This window comes from Lagopus leucura, unplaced genomic scaffold, assembly GCF_019238085.1.
Source record: "Lagopus leucura isolate 7727_CA_CO unplaced genomic scaffold, USGS_WTPT01 Super-Scaffold_100002, whole genome shotgun sequence".
Taxonomy (NCBI): Eukaryota; Metazoa; Chordata; class Aves; order Galliformes; family Phasianidae; genus Lagopus; species Lagopus leucura.
The window spans coordinates 66,347,166-66,357,125 of record NW_024962263.1 but is presented as its reverse complement, the minus strand read 5'-3'; positions in this window follow the sequence as shown (position 1 = coordinate 66,357,125).

Below are 9,960 nucleotides of genomic sequence, written 5' to 3'. Positions count from 1 at the left end.
CTTCTGACAGGGTTTCCTGACAAATAGCAGATACTTTATTGGATAGCTGACATCCAGGTCCAAGTTTTGGTGAGCAGTAGAAGGATTGATTATCCTAGAGAATATGTAACTTTTATTACCTTCTGATGGTTCAGTGCAACTCACTTTAAAATCTGTTCATCCCTAATTGTGGCAGGTTTCATTCCAGTGTGTATTTGTAAAATGTAGCCAGTGTCGGATTTTTCTCCTTAGTGTCTTGAAGCAGAAAGCCAGACTTAAATACAGTTTATGACAAAGTGATCTATGTTCAAGCTGCATCCATTGTAAGCTAGCAAAGAATTGAACATTCTGCTCCTGAACTCTGCCTTATTAAATCACTGTGTGCTTTTATGTATTGAAGTTAATTGAAATGACAAGTCAAAACTTTGCAACTTTGTTTTAAATATAAAAGAGGAACAAAGATATTTATATTAGGAACAAGCAGGAAGTATAGCTGACAAAAAAAAAAAAAAAAAAAAAAAAGTTATTTTTCTTCCTAGTCCTTTGATCCACAGATTGCATTCCAGGCAGATCTGACATGCTTTTTGATTAACACTTCATAAAATCACATGCTTTTACTGAGTATGGTAAAAACTTGATTCCCAAAACACAATTTTTTTCTGGTTGTAAAAACAGGCATTTAGAACTAAATTTGATTTTTAAATCTTCTAACGGTCCATCAAGCAAACAGTTGAAATTTTTAATTTTGAATTCACATGAAAAACACAGTTGAGACTATCTATAGAACTTACTGAAATTTACTATTTTTCTATTGAAAAAGATAAAACAGTACAATGGCTGAAAATATTCATCCGGAGTACACTGGAAGGCAATGTAAATACTGAATTTGTTTTTGGAGTCACAAAACATTTTTTTATTCTTCAATTATTTTTGATTAAAAAAAAAAAAGGTCATACTTGTCCTTAGAAATTATACTATGTATTCACTTTAAATGAAAGGCATCAATCAGCATTTTGAGAATGAGAATAGTTACTCAGAAACAAGTTATCTGCATCTTTTCTTTTCTTTTTTTGTTGTTCCATTATGGAAAGGAAAGCCCTGTTTTCAAAAATTAGCACTCTTGTTTTTTCTCTTCTGCTGGATCCCTCACAAAGTGTTGTTACAAATAACTCGAAGGCTGTTGATGTCTCCCTCTTTCACATAATTAATGTACGTTTATTACATATTTTAATAATTTATTTTTACACTTTTGATGCTGGAAAAGTGGATAAGAGCTTACTGTTATAGAAGTTCTCTTAACAGAGATCTTATTCTGGAAGGCAGGATCCCCAACCAACCTTGAGTCGAAAGGAAGGGTGCTACAGTTCCCTTCTCTCTGATCTCTAAGATATTGGATTAAAAATAAATATGAAAAATATTTAATGTGGATGACACAGATTTCTGTCTTTTGAAGCCTGTTCTGGAGTGTGGCAGTGCTCAGCATCTTGCTGTGTTGGATGGGTACAAACCCTGCACAAAAGCAACAGACCTGGGAGTCAGCTTCCAGCAGGGTATTGCATTCTCAAGGAAGAAAGAGTCACTGCTGTAACACTGTGGAATACTTACACATATATTTTTGACCCCCATTTCCCAAGGTACCTGAGGAGTATTTCAGCATCAGCAGTGGTTTTCACTGAAACGCAAATAAAACAGTGCTGAGCTGAAATGTACAGTTGCTTTCATTTCCACACTTGATAATATTATGCACTTTCTTTACGGGGATAGAACCATGTCTACAAGCTTATTCTGTGGGGTATGGTAAGCGTTCACTAGAGCACCTTACCACGTGTCATGACTGAGAAGTCTACAAATCCAAGTAGTTAATAAATACTGGGTAAGTAAATCCTACATGCAGGCAAGGTGTGTGGAGCACAGACACTGAATCACAAAGAAAGATGAAGCTGCTCAGAATAGTAAAAACTGCAAAGACTGTCTTTTTTAAGAGGCCAGATCTCAACTGCAGCTGTCTGGATGGAAGTAATGTCAAAAACATAGGTGTTTCCTTAAGGAATTGGAAGCAACTGAAAGCAACTTTTCAAGATCTGAAATTTGTGCATCTTATTCTTGCAGCATTAAATGATTAAATTCTATTTGTGTCCAATATTGTAGGTGATTATTTCTGTTACATACCAGGAAAACTTTTCTTACAGGAAAAAGGGCTAAATTAGACAACTTTGCATAAACATAGTATATTCGAGTGGAACACGAGCTGAGTTTGTGAGGTTATGGGACAATTTGTAATTTGCAAACCTTATCCTTTTTATACGAAAAGTAATCTAATTGAACAAAAGTTAATGTAGGGTTATCTTTCATACATGATAAATATGTCAAATTTATACTAACTATGAATGATCAGGAGAGTCCTACTTATTATCTCAAATTGGCAGTGTTAAAAAGTGAGCCTATTATTGCTGGGTTGTTTTTTAAGTTCTTTCCATGGTTTATTTTCTGTAGTGATGGAGAAACAGAAAACACCCAGTTAGCATGGAAATTATTACAGTTACTTGCTTTGAAAGCTTGACATATATTACAATATTTCTATTTCACATCATAGATAAAAAACAGCTCTGTAGTGAAATATCATTTTGTAGAGGGAGGTTTACAGCAGAATTTTGTGCTCTAAATGTGTTTGTGTCTGTGTTTAAATGACAAACATCCGTGTATTGGTTTTTTTTTCTATTTCACCATTTGTTAAAGTAAAGCTTCTGCATTTTAATCTATACAAAGATAAGTTGGGAGTGGTATTATAACCTGATATCATTATGAAAGTTACATCATTTTCTTTTCTTTCTAGGGCTATCATTTCAAATCATATCTATATCCATATAAACAAAACTTTTCTTAATATGAATGTTGGTTTGTGGTATTAAAAATTCATAAGCCCATACATACGCTTATAGGAAAAAAAGTTAGTAATACTCCAAGAGAAGTGATACATTGAGCTGTGAATAAAGAGGATGTAAACAAAAATATGTCAGAAATATCGCCTTGCTGAGGTCACCAAGATTTCTATCAGGCAAATGAAGGTGATTCATGTGGGAATCAGTCATTGCCATAGTACAGACTTCCTAATAGACACTGTTCTCTGATGGAGCTTTATCTCTCAGAAGTTTTTCCAGCTTCCTTCAAGGTTAAAATCCTTTTCATTATTTATCAAACAGTGGAAGAGTAGTCATATGGAAAACAGCAATCAAGGCCTATCAATAACTTTTTTTTTTTTTTGTAAGAGGGCAATATTCATTTGGAGTGGATGCATCAATCCAAATCTCAGCTACACCCTCATGAATTCAGCCAGAGAACTCTTATTAGTTTGAATAGAATTTGAAGCTCATTTAAAGTGCTTTATCCTTTTTGCATTCCTTGTGCTGTGTCTCTCTGTGCTAGGATAATGTCAGTTTTCATATCTATCTACTTGCCAAACTACAATTAGAGGATCACCACTCAGCATATCAGAAGATGTCATCTTTTTCTTGCCATTATTGACCTCCCTTTTTCTTCTCTCTTGTATTTTTGTTTCAACCAGCCTGATTGGTTTGATAGAATCTCAGTGTTATTGACAGTAAAGTAAAACACATCACACAGTAGGAACAATGGCTTGCAGTCATCTTTACTCAGTCTTGACTGCAACTTATTTTCATCTACAAAATTCAAATGGTGGAAGTACCTACAAAGCATACAGAGACATGCTGCCTGTGAATCACCTTTCGCGTCTTTTTCTGATTTAAATGTCTCTAGAAAATATATTTTTCAGTAATTATCTACTGAAAGAAACCTATAGCTAGTGTAATGGCTTTAGGTTATGCCAAGAATGTTCAGTCCTAGGAAATCTGCAGACAAAATATTTTTAAAATATATTGTCCAATTTTATAGCATGCCTGTAGATCATTCAGGGAAAAAAAAAAGGCACTCTGATCATTGATTGTACTAAATTTCCAGGTTTTTGTGCTGATATGAAATCTGAACCTAAATATTAAAGTCAATTCTTTGGTTAGTTGCACACTAGAGTAATGTCTATATAAAGAAACAAATCTGATAGCATTCAGCTCATTGGAAACTTAACATGGCAACTCTATAGAAGATTTCTCATTCTCTGCTCATCCCTTGTCTGAACCTAGCTGACTTTTTAAATAAAGGTTATCATATGGAGAAAAGTCAATGCCTTCTTTCCATCATAATCAATTAGTTTTTCACCAGTTTCAGTATGTTTGAAACAGTGGTTTTTCATTGATTGCCAAGTTGGAATGCACTTTCCTCCAGCTTCCAACTCAGTTTTCTATAATCTGGTAAAACTTTCACTCCTATAAAGATACCTGGAGATTTGCAGCTCATTTCAGTATGAACAGAATTTTGCTAGACTAGTTTACTTCTGGAAAAAAATGATTTTCCTTTAAAGCTGGTTGCTACATTGTCTGATTTGTAAAAAAAACATATTTTTTTGGAAGCTGTCTTTTTAAAATTTAAACCTAAAAACAGATGTGTCCAGAAGTTCTCCTAAAGCTGAACTGAGATGACTTAAAAAATTCTGGAAGACTTACACTAGTCCTACATACTAATAGGATACCGGATACTTGACCTCTGTCTGAATTTCTCTGTTGGCATATTGAATTCATAATCACTCTTCTCTGGACTTGGAAATGGAACTTCCTTCTTCTAAGTGTTACAGGCTGATGATATCAACAGATGCAGAAGAAATGTCAAGGTTGTAAGAAATTGAAAGGGCTTTAGCATGATATGACCCAGCTTTAGAAGAACACTAAAGCAAGCAGTAAATTCTAAATATATACATTAAATGATTAAATTTTAAATATTCTTATTTTAAAAAGGATTATATAGATCATGTTACCACATAAAAATACTCACATATGAATAGAAATATTAGGGTTGCTGTGATGCCTTTTTTGTGAGTAATAAAATACTTTTATTTTACTGTAAAATGTTTTAACGTCTTCTGAAACAAGTTCACTACAAAAAGTTTTTTCATTTCCTTAATGGTTTTACACTTAGATTTAATTTGCAGAAGAGACTTCTACCATAAATAGCATCCAGAATTTTCTGGTATCTCTATGTTGTATCTGGAATGTTTCTATTAGGTGTTTATATTGTTTCCTTTTAAATCACACTTTTTTTTTTTTTTTCTTTTTTTTTCCAGCTAATATATTAATCCCATATATGCTATCAAAGAGCTATAGTTTCTAGACAGAGTTAAAACCTGAAAATCAGTATATCTATTTAAGAACGATGAGTTTCTGGAATTCTCATCAAGGTTACTTCCTATACAATAAATAGTAAAAAATAAGCAATACAAGGATGTAATATGAGATTAAAAAAATCAGTTGAACTAAGGATTACATCCTTCAAGTAAAGAGTTATCAAAGAACTGTTAAATATATATTTATGAGCTGAGAGATGCTTATATTATAAGGGCATTTTGTCAGTTTGTTAAAGTAGAAACTTTTAAACTTTATACATACAAAAACAAATTGAGAGTAGGAAGTATGCAGTTTAACTTAACTGCACGTTTTTTTAAGTCACTGAGTCCAGTCCAGATGAGGGATAAACAGCAGAATTTGTTCATGCAACTTCTAGTTGTTCATCCATTTCCCACTAGCTTAAAATCAGTCAAATGTATACCAGCACAGCTAAAAAATACAATATTACATTAAAAATCCCTATCCAGCTTTACAGCTGAAATATTGCAAGTATATACTTCTCAGCAACCTATGCCATTAAAAAATCAGTTTATGAAGGCCCGAGTCCACAAAAGAGACAATGGAGCACAGCATAAGTTGAACATAATTCCAAGATACTAGAATAAGAGAAGACTAAGTGTGATATCAGAAACAGCAGCTGTGATATCCTGGTCCTCCCTTCTTCCTGTGATTTCTTATTTCAATCAAAAGGTGAACTATGAATTCATCTCTAAAGCCAGGAGTTCAGGGCCATCATCTGTTTACTAACCTATATATATGCATGTTCTTCTCACTTTCCAATGAAAATGTTTATTCCCATGTTCACCCATGTTTAGGAAGGTGATATGAATAGCAGACACAAGCCTCTGAGGACAATACCTTTCACCCACTTTACTATTATAATAAACTCCCAAAGACATAAAGCTGCCAAATTTCAGTAGTTATAAATAAGGTTTGTACATCTGGGCTCTTGCACATGTGTAAGAGTGTACAAGCTTTTCTTTTCTCTGCGCTATTTTTTCCTTCCAATTTACCTTCTGAATTAGGATTTCCTAAGGCAGATGATAATAGAATTGGGCTCAAATCAGGACAAACTTTATCATCTAACTCATAATTGAGTCCATCAAACCCTTAAAGATTTGTAAAACATTGCAAAAATCCGGGTTTTTCCTCTGATCCTTTCAATTGCTTAGAAGGGAGGGTGGCAAGAACAAGGGAAGATAGAAATTAAATTCAATGGGAAGAGGTTGATACTGTTATTAAGGATTTGGGGGATGATGAAAGAGAAGAAAATACCACATTTGGAAGGTCTTTGGATGATCCAACACATTGGCGTCAGAGCTGGGGAGATCAGTGAGGGGTACTGATAAGATCGGGAAGTGACAGAGAAGCCAGAGGGTACTCTAATGTTGAAAGTAATTTCTTCTGGATGCTCATCATTTGGTTAAGAAAGGACAAGGAGCAAAGAAAATATTATGAACACATGAACACTTATGTCATTATGTCCCCATTATGTCCACTACATCAGTGTTTGAGTTAATTTTTTTTTCATTATCCTTTCCCAGATATTTCAAGCAACATTTTGGGTTTTATTTTATTCTTGGGACTGCTTGGGAAAGAGTTCTCATTTTCAGCAGGAGCTGTCTAGCAAGTCAGAGCACACATGGGCTACATCCAGATAATCCCACAGGGAACCTTCCAGGTACAAGTATTAAGCCTGAATACACAAAGTTTGTGCTCCCATGTAGGGTTTCGCTGGAAGTGCCTGTTGTGAGTGCTAGAACAGCACAGTCATTGGGCACATAGATATGCACGGAGCCCTGGGAAGAGGGCCTCCTCCAAGCTGGAGAGCCGCACCTGGGCGTAACTCTCAAGAGCCCATCCTAGCTCTTTGCTTTCCTTCTCTGCCTCTGATACACTGCATGTGTAACTGTGCCTGGACACAGCCTTCAAGGCTCTGACCATGCTTTGCTGGTTTCTTCTGCTCCCTTCTCAATCCTGTATGGTTACTGCAGATGTATATGGGAATGCCTGGGGTCCTGGTTGCCCCAGGCTACCCTTCACTGGACTTACATTATTCTAGTTTGTACATACTGGGATTGTGTCCATGTTGGTGAGGGCACTGCTCTGCCAGCCTGGCTCCTATCCCTATAAGATCAGCCAACTCGACTCTTGAAGTTTTGCAACAGGATCAACCAGCTTGATTAAAATAAGGTTGTTTCCAGAAAGTCAACAATATCTAGAGAATTAATGCAAACATATAGATATATATGGTCTTTTAATTATTTTCTACTAATATATACTATTTGGTTCTGGTACAGCAGATGTATAATTTAAATACATCTTTAAACACCACATGAGCGCATGGATAGAATAATCAACATGTGTATTGTGCAATCTTATTATATTACAGTGTAACAGAAGTTCAATGCACATGTAATGACTTCCAAATGTTAAGTATGTCATTATATAATACTAATAATCGTAATAAATATAATAATAACCACAGTATAATAACAATTGTAATATTGGGGCTTAGCATTTGTAGAGCGTGTTTCAAAGAAGCCAACGGTGCTATTTTGCTCAATATTATATGAACATAGAAATAATAGCCCCTTGCCATATTTTCTCTTGCAAAATATGGGACAAACTGGGGTTACACAGGTGGCAGTGAAAGTATAGCAACAATAGCATTAAGTTGTGAGACATGTCCAAGAGGCTTACTAGCAAACAAGAGCTGGCAATGAAACTGAAATTATAGGAAATAAATCTTGGCAGTTATATCTGAACTTTTAAGAAGTGTTCTACAGTGTCTGCTTAATTAAGCTCCCATCTACCTAGTAAATAAGATGTTATTTCAAAAGTTTAAAAAGAAAGTAAATCAAAACTCTTGAAGAGTTTTATCTGAATTACAGGCATAAAGTTAAGGAATGCACAACTTAGTTTTAGACTACTGAATTTCTGAAATTTAGGATTGGACATCTTTTGGATGTCCCCACTGACATCAAAGTCCAAATGTCATTCACCAATGATCTTAGTAACTCTGTTGAAACTCAACTCAGCTGGAACTCCCTGCACCAGCTGGCTTTGACTACAATGCACTGATAGGGAACAAGCAACTCTTCCATTTCTTTTATCTCCAAATATCCCCATCAGCAGATCTAGCTGCCTTACCCTGGAATTAGAAGCCAGATCTTGAGTCAGCAAGCTCGTGTGAACAGGCAGTGTAAGCACTCAGGGACAACAGCTGAAGGGCACTGTCATAAAAGCATAAAATTCTGAATAATTCTGAAAAATTCATAACTTTTTCAGCCCTAGGCACAAAGAGAAATTGCTACACTATTTTATAAATCTCTGGACATTAAAACTACGGGGCTTAACTCAGAGTTAAGGTCTCTGGATGTTCTTGAACCTTATCTCCAGGCTTTTCCTCCTCAGAAAATCCCAGCATGTGAACTGGACTGCATGATAGAAGATTTTTGAGAGACTGCCATTCTGTGGCAGTAAACTACTTTCAGAACAATTCTGACCAGCTCTAATTTTATCAGCATTTCTTTTGGTTCCTTTAATGTTTAACACACAATATCGCACAGGTGCAAACTTTATGACATACCTGATTTTAAGGACAATTGTTTACATTCTGCATCAGACAGTGTTGAAGGTGGAATTTGTAAAATATATTGTCTGCATGCATCTTTCTTAGCCTTACAAACTGATTTCTAAAGTTTACCATAATATGCTCAAAAGCAAAGAGTTAAGAACATGAAAGTGTAAACAGAGAAGTAATGTGCTTTTATTAGTATTGTGAGATAGTAAAGGAATATCATTAGTTTATGTTAATTAGTTAATATTGGTACAGTTATTCCAACATAGAATATGATCCGTATAAGCATTATGTTGTTGCAATTGTTACTGTTGTTATTGTTGTATATTATTGCTATGCTGTCAAATCACAATGATCTGCATTGTTCTTGCTGCTAGGTGCTTTGGAAATTAATACATATCTAAGAATATGGGCATTTGATCAATCACCGATAACACTGAAATGAGTCGTTGAATCTGTTTTACAAATGACAAGAATGTTTGTGCTCCTGTTGCTGTGATACTCACTGTCAACTTCTTTCCTATATCAGGTATTTTCTCCTTTCTTTCATATGAATTGATAACCACTGTTCACTGAATTTGAATGTATACAGATGCCATACTATGTTGGTAATATTTCTATTTGCAACAAATTTTACATTCATTATCAAATACTTTCTACTATTTCAACAGCTGAGTTTGTTGGAAATCCTGAGATCTTCATTCTGGAGGTGGTTATACATGTGCTAAAAATTAATATTTTCTTAATTTTTGTGCTGATTATTTGATTATATAGACCAATTTGGTTTTCTTCATATAAGCATCTGATGAAAGGCAAACATGAATTTGCCTAGTAAGACAGTTCAAGGTATTATAAATACTGACCAATGAGCTACCTTCTATTTTGTATATATAGTTTATAATGATAAGTACAGTACCGTATAATCATAAAATGGCTTGTATTGTAAGGGACCCCAGGGAACACCAAGTTCCAAACCCCCTGCCATGGGAAATATCTCTAGATCAAGTAGTAGATCAGACTGCCCAGAGCCCCATCCAACCTGACCTTAAATATCTCCAGAGACAGCGCATTCACAGCCTCTCTGGGCAATCTGTTCCAGCACCTCACCACATTTTCAGTAGAAACACTTTCCACTGACATCTAATCTAA